The sequence below is a fragment of the Nerophis ophidion genome, linkage group LG11 (genome assembly GCF_033978795.1).
Source record: "Nerophis ophidion isolate RoL-2023_Sa linkage group LG11, RoL_Noph_v1.0, whole genome shotgun sequence".
Taxonomy (NCBI): domain Eukaryota; kingdom Metazoa; phylum Chordata; class Actinopteri; order Syngnathiformes; family Syngnathidae; genus Nerophis; species Nerophis ophidion.
In genome coordinates, this window is record NC_084621.1 from 16,920,525 (window position 1) to 16,939,058 (window position 18,534).

The 18,534-nt window shown below is 41.2% G+C and overlaps 1 long non-coding RNA gene across 2 annotated transcripts in view; it reads right to left on the reverse strand.

Annotated features, from left to right (window-relative positions):
- The window catches only part of LOC133561391 (uncharacterized), a 29,870-nt gene extending 23,016 nt beyond the window's left edge, over positions 1–6,854 (reverse strand). The window contains exons 1-2 of one of the 2 annotated variants that reach the window (XR_009808669.1): positions 6,697–6,854; positions 295–394 (exon numbers count right to left, since the gene is read on the reverse strand). This is a non-coding gene — a long non-coding RNA (uncharacterized LOC133561391). The remainder of the gene's footprint in view (positions 1–294; positions 395–6,696) is intronic. The other variant, XR_009808670.1, reaches the window with a different exon arrangement.
- Positions 6,855–18,534: the final 11,680 nt, after the last annotated feature.

Here is an 18,534-nt window from a genome sequence, read left to right on the forward strand (position 1 = left end):
ACTCCAATCACAAAAAAATAAGAGTTGCAGAAATGATTGCAACTCAAGACAGCAATGATATCGTGTTCTCCTGAAAGAACAGCCTCTCTCCAACCAATCACAATCCTTAAGGGTCTTTTTTATTTCTGACAACATTGGCACTTACTCCACAGTTTTGGACCTACAAATGATAACAAATAGACACAGTGGGGGTTTTAGGCTTGATTGTTATCATTTCCGTGCAGAATGATGAAAATAGTTCCAAATAACGGGAATAAGAGGAAAGTATGGACCTCTCCGGTCAAGCTGACTCACACAAAATGCGTGGGAGCAAGTAGGTGGAGTGCAATTTCCAGCGATTCTTTGAATCATTCTGATTTCACAGAAGAAGCGGTTCAGTTGGGGTTTGGATGCACTGTAAAAAAAAAAAATATGTAAAAAAAACGGTCATCTACTGGCTGCCAAACGGAAAAAATACAATTAAAGTAAAACATTGTAAACCAAATAATGATCAAAAACATTATATTTACAGAAATGTGCATGAAACGTTTTGCGGAAAAATATCGTAATTTTACCGATTTTTACTAAATTATTAAGATCAACCACCTTTAATAAAGTGACCATAAAAACAGTTCTGCAGAAAAACACCTTTATTCTACAGAGTTTTTCCAAATTATTACCATCAACCAACTTTAATAAAGTGACAATGCTGGTGCTTCCACGGAAAAACACTGTGAGCCCACATCAAACAAGAATGGCAAACATATTTCGGGAGAACATCTTTACCGTAACACAACATAAACACAAAAGAACAAATACCCAGAATTCAATGCAGCCCTACTCTTCCGGGATACACCCGCCACCCCACATTGTGCGTCAATTGAGGTGGGCGGGGTTTGGTGGTTGCGGGGGTGTAGCCCGGAAGAGTAGGGATGCATTGGATATATATATATGTATATATATATATATATATATATATAGTATGTATATATATATATATATATATATATATATATATATATATATATATATATATATATATATATATATATATATATATATATATATATATATATATATATATATATATATATATATATCGTATTTTCAAAAGTATAAGGCACACTTAAATTCGTTTTACCCCCTCAAAATTGGACTTATAACCCGGTGTGCCTAATGTACATAATAATTCTGGTTGTGCCTACCGACCTTGAAGCAATTTTATTTGGTACATGATGTAATGATTAGTGTCACCAGTAGATGGCAGTCACACATAAGAGATACGTGTCGACTGCAATATGATGGCAATATGACTCAAGTAATAAACACCAAAAATTGTATGTGTTCCATTGAAAATATAGAACATTACACACGGCGCTCAGAAATCTATCAAAATGTTTTAGTAGGACTTTGGTAAGTTATGAAGCCACATCGCTTGATGGATTGTTCTGTGCTTCAACTTAGGACTATTATCACGCTGTGTGTATAAGGTGAGACATAATATCAGGCTGTTTTGTTCTGCAAAAATTGTGCAAAAGCAACTATTCTTACCTAAAAAAGAAAATAATGACGATCCAATTCTAACTGGCATGCAGATGGCAGCGCTCATCAGAACCATGGCTGGCGAGCGTGTGTATAACGAGCAAAACATCAGTGGAGCATGAAAGCGCTTGCTTGCTGTTGTTCTTGCATTGTTGTGAAGGGGAAACAAGGAAGGAGGAGAGACAGCGGTGAAATGAATCCTGCTCGGCTGTACGCTCCAGATAATCAGATAGCAGCAGAGCAGACAGGGATTTATCAGTGGGAGGAACTAAGTTAAGTCAAGTTAAGTTCAGTTAAGTTAAGTCAAGTTAAGTTCAGTTAAGTTAAGTTAAGTCAAGTTAAGTTCAGTTAAGTTAAGTCAAGTTAAGTTAAGTTACAGCCCTGCAAACTCCCAAGAAACAAACACAACAAATGCATTTGATCTAGAAGATAAAAGCATCACAGCCTAGGAGCTTCCATAGAGACTCAGTCACCTTATTGCAGTATGGAGGTGTCTGCACGGCAAACACCACACTTTATGGAGGTGTCTGTACGGCAAACACCACACTTTATGGAGGTGCCTGCACAGCAAACACCACACTTTATGGAGGTGTCTGTACGGCAAACACCATACTTTATGGAGGCGTCTGCACGACAAACACCACACTTTATGGAGTTGCCTGCACAGCAAACACCCCACTTTATGGAGGAGTCTACACAGCAAACACCCCACTTTATGGTGGTGTCTGTACGGAAAACACCCCACTTTTATGGTGGTGTTTGCACAGAAAACACCCCACTTTATGAAGGTGTCTGCCCAGGAAACACTTTACTTTATGGAGGTGTATGCACAGCAAACACCTCACTTTATGGAGGTGTCTGCACGGGAAACACCTCACTTTTATGGAGGTGTTTGCACGGAAAACACCCCACTTTGTGGAGGTGCCTGCACAGCAAACACCACACTTTATGGAGGTGTCTGTACGGCAAACACCATACTTTATGGAGGTGTCTGCACGGCAAACACCACCCTTTATGGAGGTGTCTGCACAGCAAACACCCCACTTTATGGAGTTGCCTGCACAGCAAACACCCCACTTTATGGAGGAGTCTACACAGCAAACACCCCACTTTATGGTGGTGTCTGCACGGAAAACACCCCACTTTTATGGTGGTGTTTGCACAGTAAACACCCCACTTTATGAAGGTGTCTGCCCAGGAAACACTTTACTTTATGGAGGTGTATGCACAGCAAACACCTTACTTTATGGAGGTGTCTGCACGGGAAACACCTCACTTTTATGGAGTTGTTTGCACGGAAAACACCCCACTTTTATGGAGGTGTTTGCACAGCAAACACCCCACATTATGGAGGTGTCTGCCCAGCAAACAACTTTACTTTGTGGAGGTGTCTGCACAGCAAACACCCCACTTTATGGTGGTGTGTACACAAAGGACACCCCACTTTATAGAAGTTTCTGCACATCAAACACCCCATTTTATGGAAGTGTGTACGCAATGGACACCCCACTTTATGTAAGTGTCTGCACAGCAAACACCCCACTTTATGGAGGTGTGTACACAATGGACACCCCACTTTATGGAGGAGTCTACACAGCAAACACCTCACTTTATGGTGGTGTCTGCACGGAAAACACCCCACTTTTATGGTGGTGTTTGCACAGAAAACACCCCACTTTATGAAGGTGTCTGCCCAGCAAACACTTTACTTTATGGAAGTGTCTGCACAGCAAACACCCCACTTTATGGAGGTGTGTACACAACGGACACCCCACTTTATGGAGGTGTGTATACAAAGGACACCCCACCTTATGGAAGTTTCTGCACATCAAACACCCCATTTTATGGAAGTGTGTGCACAATGGACACCCCACTTTATGGAAGTGTCTGCACAGCAAACACCCCACTTTATGGAGGTGTGTACACAACGGACACCCCACTTTATGGAGGTGTGTATACAAAGGACACCCCACCTTATGGAAGTTTCTGCACATCAAACACCCCATTTTATGGAAGTGTGTGCACAATGGACACCCCACTTTATGGAAGTGTCTGCACAGCAAACACCCCACTTTATGGAGGTGTGTACACAATGGACACCCAGCTCTATGGAAGTGTCTGCACCGCAAACACCCCACTTTATGGAGGAGTCTACATAGCAAACACCCCACTTTATGAATGTGTCTTCCCAGCAAACACTTTACTTTATGGAGGTGTATGCACAGCAAACACCTCACTTTTATGGAGGTGTTTGCACGGAAAACACCCCACTTTTATGGAGGTGTTTGCACAGCAAAACCCCCACTTTATGGAGGTGTCTGCCCAGCAAACACTTTACTTTGTGGAGGTGTCTGCACAGCAAACACCCCACTTTATGGAGGTGTGTACACAACGGACACCCCACTTTATGGAGGTGTGTACATAAAGGACACCCCACTTTATGGAAGTTTCTGCACATCAAACACCCCATTTTTTGGAAGTGTGTACACAATGGACACCCCACTTTATGGAAGTGTGTACACAATGGACACCCCACTTTATGGAAGTGTCTGCACAGCAAACACCCCACTTTATGGAGGCGACTAAACAATTAACACCCCACTTTATGGAGGTGTGTACACAATGGACACTCCACTTTATGGAAGTGTCTCCATAGCAAACACCCCACTTTATGGATGGGTCTGCACAATTGACACCCCACTTTACGGGTGTGTGTGCACAACGGACACTCCACTTTATGGAGGTGTGTACACAATTGACACCCCTCTTTATGGATGTGTGTACACAACGGACACCCCACTTTATGGAGATGTGTACACAATGGACACCCCACTTTATGGATGGGTCTGCACAAAGGACACCCCACTTTAAGGAGGTCTCTCCACAATGGACACCCCACTTTATGGAGGTGTCTGCACAACTGACACCCAACTTTATGGAGGTGTCTGCAAAAAGGACACCCCACTTTAAGGAGGTTTCTCCACAACGGACACCCCACTTTATGGAGGTGTCTGCACAACTGACACCCCACTTTATGGAGGTGTCTGCAAAAAGGACACCCCACTTTAAGGAGGTTTCTCCACAACGGACACCCCACTTTATGGAGGTGTCTGCACAACTGACACCCCACTTTATGGAGGTGTCTGCACAACTGACACCCAACTTTATGGAAATGTCTGCATAACTGACACCCCACTTTATGGAGGTGTCTGCACAACTGACACCCAACTTTATGGAGGTGTCTGCACAACTGACACCCAACTTTATGGAGATGTCCGCAAAACTGACACCCCACTTTATGGAGGTGTCTGCACAACGAACACCCCACTTTATGGAGATGTTTGCATAATTGTCACCCCACTTTATGGAGGTGTCTGCACAACGAACACCCCACTTTATGGAGGTGTCCGATGAGCAAAATTTAACTCTGCCTGATTCCTTGCTTCTTGTTCTGTTTAATAAATAGTTAAGTGCTTAATCCTGACAAAAAGCATCCCTCAAATCAACGCCCGCTTCCAATTAGCGCCCTATTACGGTAAATGAACATTTCTACAACATTTTGGACGACGTATGCTTACATTTCTGCCTGTAGTAGTGCACAAACACAACTCTTATGCTTAAAGGCCGTTGCTGTGGTTATCATCTATTGTGCTCAAGCTGTGCTTTTTTTCTCTGCAAAAGGGGACACACCTTGTTATCTTCCACGGCATGCGAGGAGTGGCCTCGCCGCAGATGTTTTCTGTTTTTCGGCTTGCTAACAGCCAAAGGGCGAACCGGCACCTCAACGACGATAAGTCATATCAACAGCGGGCAGAGACAGGCGCAATCACATCGTTCTGTTCTGAATAATCACGATATTGTGCCTACTGAGCTGCTTGGATGATGTGTGACCCCTCCCTTTAGAAGCAGCCTCAGCGATGTGACTAGGTAACTCCTAAACTGAATAAATGGGGGAGCGCGTGGGCTGTTCCTCAGAGCGTAGCGGGAGACTGTAACTGAGCGTGCAGCTCCATGCGTTCTCCTCATGAGCAAAATTGAACTCTGTCTCTGCCTGATTCCTTGCTTCTTGTTCTGTTTAATGGATAGTTCGGTGCTTAAACCCGACTAATTAACGCCCTGTTATTGGGAATGAACATTTCCAGCACTGTGGAGAGGCGGAGCCAACGGGCCGACGGCGGGGCAGAGTACGCTGCAGCCTTGCCCAAGATGGCGGCAAGGAGGTGGAGGATGCGGCTAAGAGGAGAGGCGGGGCGTGCCGGTTAGCGCCGCCGCCGCAATCTAATTCAGGTGCGTGGCTCACACACCGGGAAACGATTAAACAATCTCCTCATGATGTATAAAAGGGGAAAAGGAGGAGAGATGGAGGAAGGAGGAGAGTCTGCAGCGGATGAGAAGCGAGAGCAACACGACGACTTTTGCACAGTGCCTGTGTTTTTAAAAGGTGTAAATCTTTATTGTTTTACAGTTCTCTTTTATGTATTTTAAAATGTATGTCTTAATGTATTACTTTTTTGAAACTGCTCTGTGACAAGTGCTGTTGACCTCTTGGCCAGGTCACCCTTGTGAAAGAGATCTTGATCTCAATGGGTTTCTTATCTGGTTGAATAAAGGTTCCACTACTCTACTACGACCAAGACGGCAGCTGAAAAGCAGACCGGTAACGAGCAGTGGAGGAAGGAGCTGAAAAGCGACCCGACCGCAGACAAGGTTTCTTGCAAAATAAAGGAGTCAAACCTGCTCAAAAGCATGTCCTTCCTGGGTGGTCCATTGAACCCGCACGACGACGGCAAGCGACATTTGGGACTACGTATGCTTACATTGCTGCCAGTAGTAGTGCACAAACACACTGCATGTTGTCGAGGGTGCCCATAAACTATGAAATATTCATTCCTTCAGAATAAATGTATGCACACGTCAAGCTTGCTGGGTAGTGTGATGTAATGCGTGGCCGACACTGCGCTAAAAGGGTTTCAAATCATTGTCAGGTTTGACCTTTCGGTGTGAAATCATCCGGCTGGAAACGCACAGATTGTTAGCAACCGGGTTTCGCCTCCATGTTTACGCGCGCGCGCTTATTAATAATTTGCAAATTAAAAAGAAAACTCGGTGAGGAAGCATTGAAGTTTGCAACAATCTATTTGCAAAAGGTCACTGCAGGCAGTGGACCAAACCCACCTCCTTCCGACTATCTCCGGTGAGCTCCGGTCTTCCATACCGAGCAGTGAAGAACCCGCCTGGCTTCCCAGGCAGTGTGTTGTTATCATCCTGTCACATCTTATCTGCCTTTGCTCTCTTCCACGAAGACGGGGGGAGCCAGGCAGCCGTGGCTGGTGGATCCGCAACGGTTAAGAAATAATAACAAAAACAGGTCTGGCAGGTCCTTCACTCTTACTAGTTTGGTCGTTATGGGAGACCCGGGATTTGTGACAAAGAAAAATTCATAACCCAGTGGGATGTCAAATTGAATGACTATGACAAATATATAATAGCGTGAAAGTCCAGTCCATAGTGGATCTAACATAATAGTGAGAGTCCAGTCCATAGTGGATCTAACATAATAGTGATAGTCCAGTTCATAGTGGATCTAACATAATAATGTGAGAGTCCAGTCCATAGTGGATCTAACATAATAGTGTGAAAGTCCAGTCCATAGTGGATCTAACATAAAAGTGTGAGAGTCCAGTCCATAGTGGATCTAGCATACTAGTGATAGTCCAGTCCATAGTGGATCTAACATAATAGTGAGAGTCCAGTCCTTAGTGGATCTAACTCAATAGTGTGAGAGTCCAGTCCATAGTGGATCTAACATAATAGTGAGAGTCCAGTCCTTAGTGGATCTAACTCAATAGTGTGAGAGTCCAGTTCATAGTGGATCTAACATAATAGTGTGAGAGTCCAGTCCATAGTGGATCTAACATAATAGTGTGAAAGTCCAGTCCATAGTGGATCTAACATAATATTGTGAAAGTCCAGTCCATAGTGGATCTAACATAATAGTGTGAAAGTCCAGTCCATAGTGGATCTAACATAAACGTGTGAGAGTCCAGTCCATAGTGGATCTAACATACTAGTGATAGTCCAGTCCATAGTGGATCTAACATAATAGTGAGAGTCCAGTCCTTAGTGGATCTAACTCAATAGTGTGAGAGTCCAGTCCATAGTGGATCTAACATAATAGTGAGAGTCCAGTCCTTAGTGGATCTAACTCAATAGTGTGAGAGTCCAGTTCATAGTGGATCTAACATAATAGTGTGAGAGTCCAGTCCATAGTGGATCTAACATAATAGTGTGAAAGTCCAGTCCATAGTGGATCTAACATAATATTGTGAAAGTCCAGTCCATAGTGGATCTAACATAATAGTGTGAGAGTCCAGTCCATAGTGGATCTAAAATAATAGTGTGGGAGTCCAGTCCATAGTGGATCTAACATAATAGTGAGAGTCCAATCCATAGTGGATTTTACATAATAGTGAGTGTCCAGTCCATAGTGGATCTAACATAATAGTGCGATAGTCCAATCCATAGTGGATCTAACATAATAGTGAGAGTCCAATCCATAGTGGATCCAACATAATAGTGAGTGTCCAGTCCCTAGTGGATATAACATAATAGTGTGAGAGTCCAGTCCATAGTGGATCTAACATAATAGTGTGAGAGTCCAGTCCATAGTGGATCTAACATAGTAGTGAGAGAGTCCAGTTCATAGTGGATCTAACATAATAGTGAGAGTCCAGTCCATAGTGGATATAAGATAATAGTGAGAGTCCAGTCCATAGTGGATCTAACATAATAGTAACAGAGTCCAGTCCAGAGTGGATCTAACATAATAGTGAGAGTCCAGTCCAGAGTGGATCTAACATAATAGTGATAGTCCAGTTCATAGTGGATCTAACATAATAATGTGAGAGTCCAGTCCATAGTGGATCTAACATAATAGTGTGAAAGTCCAGTCCATAGTGGATCTAACATAAAAGTGTGAGAGTCCAGTCCATAGTGGATCTAGCATACTAGTGATAGTCCAGTCCATAGTGGATCTAACATAATAGTGAGAGTCCAGTCCTTAGTGGATCTAACTCAATAGTGTGAGAGTCCAGTCCATAGTGGATCTAACATAATAGTGAGAGTCCAGTCCTTAGTGGATCTAACTCAATAGTGTGAGAGTCCAGTTCATAGTGGATCTAACATAATAGTGTGAGAGTCCAGTCCATAGTGGATCTAACATAATAGTGTGAAAGTCCAGTCCATAGTGGATCTAACATAATAGTGTGAAAGTCCAGTCCATAGTGGATCTAACATAAACGTGTGAGAGTCCAGTCCATAGTGGATCTAACATAATAGATATAGTCCAGTCCATAGTGGATCTAACATAATAGTGTAAAAGTCCAGTCCATAGTGGATCTAACATAATAGAGATAGTCCAGTCCATAGTAGATCTAACATAATGGTGAGAGTCCAGTCCATAGTGGATCTAACATAATAGATATAGTCCAGTCCATAGTGGATCTAACATAATAGTGTGAAAGTCCAGTCCATAGTGGATCTAAGATAATATTGTGAAAGTCCAGTCCATAGTGGATCTAACATAATAGTGAGAGTCCAGTCCATAGTGGATCTAACATAATAGTGTGAGAGTCCAGTTCATAGTGGATCTAACATAATAGTGTGAGAGTCCAGTCCATAGTGGATCTAACATAATAGTGATAGTCCAGTCCATAGTGGATCTAACATAATAGTGCGAAAGTCCAGTCCATAGTGGATCTAACATAATAGTGAGGGTACAGTCCATAGTGGATTTAACATAATAGTGTGAGAGTCCAGTCCATAGTGGATCTAACATAATAGTGTGAGAGTCCAGTCCATAGTGGATTTAACATAATAGTGTGAGAGTCCAGTCCATAGTGGATCTAGCATAATAGTGTGGGAGTCCAGTCCATAGTGGATCTAACATAATAGCGATAGTCCAGTCCATAGTGGATCTAACATAATAGTGATAGTCCAGTCCATAGTGGATCTAACATAATAGTGTGAAAGTCCAGTCCATAGTGGATCTAACATAATAGAGATAGTCCAGTCCATAGTGGATGTAGTTATCTCACCATGTTTTACCTAACTCTACATGTGTTCATTTTATAGTTTTGATATGAAAATCTACAATATAGATGGTCTTGAGATTAAAGAAATGAGAAGGTATTCCAAACATTTGGCCTGTACTGTGTATTTGTGCTCCAAGGTAACCATAGTAACCATGTAAGCAGGTTTGAGACAAAACGAGGGCACAGACTCCAAGACTCACAAAAGGAAGAGCAGACGTGACAAAGAGGACTTAGAAGGTGTCAGAAAACATCTTTTGGAGAAGAGAATGGACGTCCTTGCCACCTCGAGAGGATGGATGGATGTTTAAGAGACGAAAGCTGGGAACGGCTCCAAACTACCTCGAGCGCGTCGTGATAGATGAAGTCCTCGCAAGCCGACTTGGCACATTTCTGTTTTCAACCTTTACTTCTTCAACACAAAGTGAAGGCTCGAACAACAATGTCATTGCAGTAAAAGTTTTGGAAACCTCAACTGATTTGACAGCAAAACAGACGCATAAGAAGAGAATGTAGAAATATTAAAGGGGATCATTATCACAATTTCTGAAGGGTTAAAACCAATAACATTTTTCAAAGTTTTTCTCAAAATTTTACCCATCACGCAATATCCCAAAAAAACGCTTCAAAGTGCCTGATTTTCACCATCGTTATATCCACCCGTCCATTATCCTGTGACGTCACAGCGTGAAACCACCAGAAACAAACATGGCGGGTAGCACAGAAAAGGCATAGCGACATTAGCTCGGATTCAGACTCGGATTTCAGCAGCTTAAGCGATTCAACAGATTACGCATGTATTGAAACGGATGGTTGGAGTGTGGAGGCAGGTAGCGAAAACGAAATTAAAGAACTGAAGCTACGACAGACAGCGAGGACGAATTCGGCGATCGCCTTCTAACCAACGATTGGTATGTGTTTGTTTGGCATTAAATGTGTGTCATGAGATATAAATTGAATTAAGAGGACTTAAAGGAAACTGAATGAGCTCAAATATAGCTACAATTGAGGCATAATGATGCAATTTGTACATACAGCTAGCCTAAATAGCATGTTAGCATCGATTATCGATTGCTGTGTTGGATCCGCTTTGGACTGGACTCTCGCAGCTCTGTTGGATCCATTATGGATTTAATTTTCACAGTATCATGTTAGACCTGCTCGACATCCATTGCTTTCGTCCTCTCCAAGGTTCTAATAGTCATCATTGTCACCGACGTCCCACTGGGTGTAAGTTTTCCTTGCCCTTATGTGGGCCTACCGAGGATGTCGTAGTGGTTTGTGTTGTGGTTTTGTGCAGCCCTTTGAGACACTAGTGATTTAGGGCTATACAAGTAAACATTGATCGATTGATTGATTAGCTTGCAGTAATGCCCGTGACCAAATATGTCTGATTAGCACTCTCCACATAAGTCAATAACATCAACAAAACTCACCTTTGTGCATTCATGCACAACGTTATAAGTTTGGTGGACAAAATGAGAAGTGGCATAAAACATGTCTGAGCCAAGACATCCAGGGGGTTTTTACCTCGCTCGTCTGCGGGAAGAGACTGCCGTCGTCCCTGAATAGCTCGCACTCCGGCAGATTCAGTGGTGGTCTATATTGGATTAATTGTAAATAAGTTATCTTATTTTATTCAAATATGATTGTTTTGTGCATTGAGTAGACAAGTAGAAAGGAAACTTGGTGTTAGATTGAACTTAAGTTGACCTACCCGCTTAAAGGAGGAATTTGCAGATGGGCCAGAGCAATGCAGGAAGTTGCTAATCCTTTTATTGCTATGTATTTGCCTGTTTAGTTATCAGCACAGGGGTTAGGTATCCCACACAGCTGTAAATCCCCCTCCCTGAGCGCAGCTGCATGTGTGTGCTGAAAGGGCTTCCCTAAATGAATTAAAAAGGCGAGGAGACTGGAGAAAGTTTCAGAGTAAATTGGGAGCCTGTAACTGACAACTCGCTCCAGTTTCTCTCCTCGTACGTGAAAAGCAATCACTGGTTTGTCTTCTATTCTCTGTTTTTGTGTCTTTATAATGTCTCATGGTATTTGACCTTGTCAGTCTATTTTCCAATATTGCAGATTTCGTTGACTTTATGGTTGGAAATGCATCCGCTTTGAGTGCCGCAGGATATATCCACACATTCTTTTCATCTCTGTCGTAGCATAGCTGTCGTCGGTACTTTCGCATCTTTTGGCCACTGTTGCAACTTGAATCCGTCCCTGATCGTGTTGTTACACCCTCCGATAACACACCCACGAGGCATGATGTCTCCAAAGTACGGGAAACAGTCGAAAAAACGGAAAATAACAGAGCTGATCTGACTTGGTGTGTGTGATGTGTTTGAGAAAATGGCGGATCGCTTCAAGTTGTGACGTCACGGGTGAAAGGTCATTGCTCCGACGGGCTATCAATTGTAATGGGGTTAAATCGCCAAATTCACCCATTTAGAGTTCGGAAATCGGTTAAAAAAGGGTTAAACACAATAAAAATCAGTTCCCAGTGGCTTGTTAAATTGTTTGAAGTTTCTTTCAAAATTTTACCGGTCCCGGAATATCCCTTAAAAAAGCTTTAAAGTTTTTGATTTTTGCTATTTGCGGTGCGACTGTCCATTTTCCTGTGACGTCATACAGGGCTGACAATACAAACAACATGACGGTTACCACAGCAAGATATAGCGACATTAGCTCGGATTCAGACTCGGATTTCAGCGGTTTAAGCTTTTCAACAGATTACGCATGTATTGAAACAGATGGTTGGAGTATGGAGGCAGATAGCGAAAACTAAATTGAAGAAGAAATTGAAGCTATTGAGCGAATAGCTATTGACGCTATTTGGCCATAGCCTGGGTGTACCTAATGAAGTGGCCCATAGCATGGCTGCCTTATTAGCATCGGCGGTAAAATGTGCGGACCAAACGATCAGGATTTTCGCATCTTGTGACACTGGAGCAACTTAAATCTGTCGATTGGTAAGTGTTTGTTTCGCATTAAATGTGGGTATCTAGTTTCAAATGTACATACAGCTAGCGTAAATAGCATGTTAGCATCGATTAGCGTAGCATGTTAGCATCAATTAGCTGGCAGTCACGCCGCGACCAAATATGTCTGATTAGCACACAAGTCAACAACATCAACAAAACTCACCTTTGTGATTTTGTTGACTTTATAGTTGCAAATGCATCCACAGGTTATCCATACATCTCTGTGCCATGTCTGCCTTAGCATCGCCGGTCAAATGTGCAGACACTCTGGCACATTCAAGTCTGGCGGCAGATTTCTTGCCAGTGGTGCAACTTGAATCCCTCCCTGTTAGTGTTGTTACACCCTCCGACAACACACCGACGAGGCATGATGTCTCCAAGGTTCCAAAAAATAGTCGAAAAAACGGAAAATAACAGAGCCGAGACCCGGTGTTTGTAATGTGAAAATGAAAATCTTACCTCGATGACGTCACGTTCTGACGTCATCGCTAAAAGAGCGATAAACAGAAAGGCGTTTAATTTGGCAAAATTCACCCATTTAGAGTTCGGAAATCGGTTAAAAAAATACATGGTCTTTTTTCTGCACCATCAAGGTATATATTGAGGCCTATATAGGTCTGGTGATAATGTTCCCCTTTAAGGTGGAACAAGACACCAGGCTTTTGTTCCATTATGTACCTTTACTTTATATCATGTCAAACTTGACTGCTTTCCAAGGGTGGTGTTAGACCAGGGGTGTCCAAACTTTTTCCACAGAGGGCCGCACACGGAAAAATTTAAGCATGTGGGGGCCATTTTGATCATTTTCATTTCTAAACCATAACAAAATATATGGATTTTTTTTCCTGGGGAGCATGGAGGGTCTCAGTCACTAAAATGTTAAAAATAAGTCAAATTATGATTATTTTTTTAAATTCAATGCTTACAGTAAATCTCTATATCAACTTGAAGTTGATATAAATAGAATAGACTAGAATAGAATAGAATAGAATAGAATAGAATAGAATAGAATAGAATAGAATAGACTTCATTGTCATTATATTTGCATATAACGAGATTAAAGACTCCAATTTATGGTGCGGTAACAAATAAAATACTAACAATTAAAATAAAAAGAATACTATCCAATAAAAATAACAAGCAATCCTGTAGAATATACAAAACACTATAGAAATGCAAAATACTGTACAATATACAGAACAAGACAAGTGTACCCAAGTAATAAATAACAATCAGTGTTGGACGTATTGCACTCGAAGGGTACTATTGCACAGTGGGGTATTAGGGCAGGTTATTGTATAAGGGTGAATTATTATAATTATAAGTTAGAGTTCAACACGGTGACAGCTCTGGGAAAGAAGCTGTCTCTGAGCCTGTTTGTTCTGGCTCTGATGCACCTGTAGCGCCTGCCCAATGGTAGCAGGTGGAACAGGTGGAAGCCAGGGTGTGGTTTTTTGAGGCAACGGGAGTTATGTAAATCCTTCAGGGAGGGCAGGGGGCAGCCGGTGATTTTTTGTGCAGAATTTTTGTACCTCTGAATCGCCTGTTTGTCTGCTTCAGTGCAGCTGGCGTACCACACTGTTATGCAGTACGTCAGCAGGCTCTCGACAGCCGAGTGATAAGTAAAACAAATATGCAGTATTTAGATAGATAGTAATTCCTTTATTTAGCAATTAAAGCCCTCAAAGATCAATAATGCAGGACACCATTGATTTTAATCGTTTAATATTTTTGAGTAATCACAGTGAAAAGTTAAATAAAATCCTACGAAATATATTTGAGATCCGAAAATGTTCCCCACTCATAAAGTGATGCCTTTTTATTAGTTTTTTTTAATTTACTTTTAACACTTAAATTTTAAGATCAACTTCCGATATATCTGTCGATTTTAGGTTTGAACTATTATTTTGTTTGTTTTATGCTCTTTTGTCAAAACCTTTATGTTTTTATATGGCAACCACACAACATAGACAATATTTTTTCCGCATAAAACATTTTAAAGTGATCATTTTTAAGTAATAATTCATTATAACATACCGCTTATTGCCTTTGGGGTGGCGGGGGGCGCTGGTGCCTATCTCAGCTACAATCGGGCGGAAGGCGGTGTACACCCTGGACAAGTCGCCACCTCATCGCAGTCTTTTTTTTTTTTGGAGCAATGGAAAAAAAAAGAAAAAAAAGTCAAAAGGAAAAATAAACTGCCCGCATGGCAGCTTTGTGTCAACATTGCCACTTTTTCTCATTAGATTTCAGCTCATTCCACGTTTTTAAATGTTATTTTTTTATTTTTGCAATACTATTAATTTTTTAATTTTTGCAGAATGTGTGGGGGGCAGGTAAACGATTAGCTGTGGGCCGCAAATGCCCCCGGGGAGTGTAGACACTCTACGTACACACAATGTCCCGAATAATCCTCCTGCTCAACGGCTTAGCAAGTACAGTCTAATGGAGGATGTGACGCTCGGCCAACAAGGACGTGAGCTTTCTTTATCCAACCTTTGATCAGCCCTGTTCAACTCCAGTCTTTGCAGCAGATCCTTAAAACCAGCAAAGTGTCTTCGTCATTAAGAGGAGTTTTGACTCAGGGACCGCGATGAGAGAAAACTTGTTGTGTATACTGTATTTCCTTCGTTTCTTAATTTAAAACCTCTTCTCACTGCGGCGTTTACCAAAGGCATGCGGTAAATTTAGGCCTGCACTTAAAAATTTGAGTGTGATGTAATGATACCATCATGAAAAGCACATTTAATAAAAAAAACGTTATTATGGTGTTACCTTTACTTATAAATGAAGTCCATTCGCAGCTCCTTTTGATCAAAAGCATCGATAACTTGTTTTATAGAAGTCTTCCTTATCTTTCTTCGGTTTTAAAAGTCTCTCTGTATCGATGAAGATCTTCCTTTATTACCTCCTGCTTCGATTGAAAGTCCAGTTTAGAAAACTGTTTTATTTTAGATATGTAATCCTCCATGTTAAAAGTGCAAGCGAGAGGAAAAAAAAAAACGATCGCTGCTCACTCTTGCTGCTTGTTGTCACTTCTTCTGCAGCCGAGTAGTCGCAAGAAGGATCACTAGCGCCCTCTACCACCAGGAGGCGGGAGTCATTTAATGAGTCATATTTGACACACGCAGCTACGGTATATTAATAAAACAAAGCTGCTTACTGTTCTTTTTAGCATATTCAATAGCTTGGACCTTAAATCCTACTGAATAGCGCTTAATCTTCTTCCCTTTATGCAATTTCAAATGATTGAAATCAGCCTCCTCCGTTTTGAAAATGATGACAGGGGAAGTGTCACTCGTGACGTGATGAGTTTGACCCTGTGGAAATTCTAGGCATATGCAAATTATTTGGCGAAACGAGTTTGACCCGGCGGAAATTCTAGACATGCGCTAATAAAAATAATATTTTGCGAAACGAGTTTGACCCAGTGGTAATCCTGAGCCGGCGGTAATGCTAAGCATGCGCTAATTATTTTGCGAAACGAGTTTGACCCGGTAGTAATTCTAGGCAGGCGCATACTATATACCCGGCGGCAATTCAAGGAAATACGGTAGTATAAATATCAAGGCCGTCAAGTGATTGTTTTCTTTTCAATCAGAATAAACACACTCTGAACCTGTAATCACCGTATTTTTTGGACTATATGGCGCACATAAAATCCTTTAGTTTTCTCAAAAATGGACAGTGCGCCTTATAACCCGTTGCGCCTAATGTACGGAATGATTCTGGTTGTGCTTACCAAACTCGAAGCTATTTTATTTGGTACATGGTGTAATGATAAGTGTGACCAGTAGATGGCAGTCACTCATAAGATATACGAGTAGACTGCAAACTTTTAATGTTCCACTGAAAATATAGAACATTACACACAGCGATATTTGTACCGTATTTTTCCGGATTAAAAGGCGCACTTAAAATCCTTTCATTTTCTAAAAACTCGACAGTGCGCCTGATAACCCGATGCATCTATTGTACGGAATCATTTTGGTTGTGCTTACCGACCTAGAACCTATTTTATTTGGTACACGGTGAAATGATAAGTGTGACCAATAGATGGCAGTCACACATAAGATATATGTGTAGACTGCTATATGATGCCAGTAAACAACACCAAAACTTTAAATGTTCCATTGAAAATATAGAAAATTACACATTGCGATATTTATACTGTATTTTTCGGACTAAAAGAGCACACTTAAAATCCTTTCATTATCTAAAAAGTCGACAGTGTGCCTTACAACCCGGTGCGCCTAATATACGGAATAATTATGGTTGTGCTTACCGACCTGGAAGCTATTTTATTTGGTACATGGTGTAATGATAAGCGTGACCAGTAGATGGCAGTCACACATAAGAGATATGTGTAGACTGCAAGCTTTTAATGTTCCATTGAAAATATAGAACTTTACACACAGCGATATTTGTACAGTATTTTTCCGGACCAAAAGGCGTACTTAAAATCATTTCATTTTCTAAAAACTCAACAGTGTGCCTTATAACCCGGTGCGCCAAATGTACGAAATGATTCTGGTTGCGCTTACCGACATGGAAGCTATTTTATTTGGTAAACGGTGTAATGATAAGTGTGACCAGTAGATGGCAGTCACACATAAGAGATACGTGTAGACTGCAATCTGATGGCAGTCACACATAAGAGGTACGTGTAGACTGCAATATGACGCCAGTAAACAACACCAAAGCTTTTAATGTTCCATTGAAAATATAGAATGTTGCACACAACAATATTAGTACCCTATTTTTTGGACTAAATGGCACATTTAAAATCATTTCATTTTCTAAAAACTCGACAGTGCGTCTTATAACCCGGTGCGTCTAATACACGGAATAATTTTGGTTGTGCTTACCAACCTCGAAGCAATTTTATTTGGTACATGGTGTAATGATAAGTGTGACCAAGTGTGGCCTGGATGGCAGTCAAACATAAGAGGTACGAGTAGACTGCAAACGTTTAATGTTCCATTGAAAATATAGAACATTACACACAGCGATATGTATACCGTATTTTTTGGACTAAAAAGTGCCCTTAAAATAATTTCATTCTCTAAAATCTTGACAGTGCATCTTATAACCCGGTGCATCTAATGTACGGAATAATTTTGGTTGTGCTTACCGACCTGGAAGCTATTTTATTTGGTACATGGTGTAATGATAAGTGTGACCAGTAGATGGCAGTCACACATAAGAGATACGTGTAGACTGCAATATAATGCCAGTAAACAACACCAAAACTTTAAATGTTCCATTGAAAATATAGAAAATTACACATAGCGATATTTATACCGTATTTTTCGGACTAAAAGAGCACGCTTAAAATCTTTTCATTATCTAAAAAGTCGACAGTGTGCCATATAACCCGGTGCGCCTAATATACGGAATAATTATGATTGTGCTTACCGACCTGGAAGCTATTTTATTTGGTACATGGTGTAATGATAAGTGTGGCCAGTAGATGGCAGTCACACATAAGAGATACGTGAAGACTGCAATATAATGCCAGTAAACAACACCAAAACTTTAAATGTTCCATTGAAAACATAGAAAATTACACATAGCGATATTTATAACGTATTTTTCGGACTAAAAGAGCACGCTTAAAATCCTTTCATTATCTAAAAAGTCGACAGTGTGCCTTATAACCCGGTGCGCCTAATATACGGAATAATTATGGTTGTGCTTACCGACCTGGAAGCTATTTTATTTGGTACATGGTGTAATGATAAGTGTGACCAGTAGATGGCAGTCACACATAAGAGATATGTGTAGACTGCAAGCTTTTAATATTCCTCTGAAAATATAGAACTTTACACACAGCGATATTTGTACAGTATTTTTCCGGACCAAAAGGCGTACTTAAAATCATTTCATTTTCTAAAAACTCAACAGTGTGCCTTATAATCCGGTACGCCAAATGTACGAAA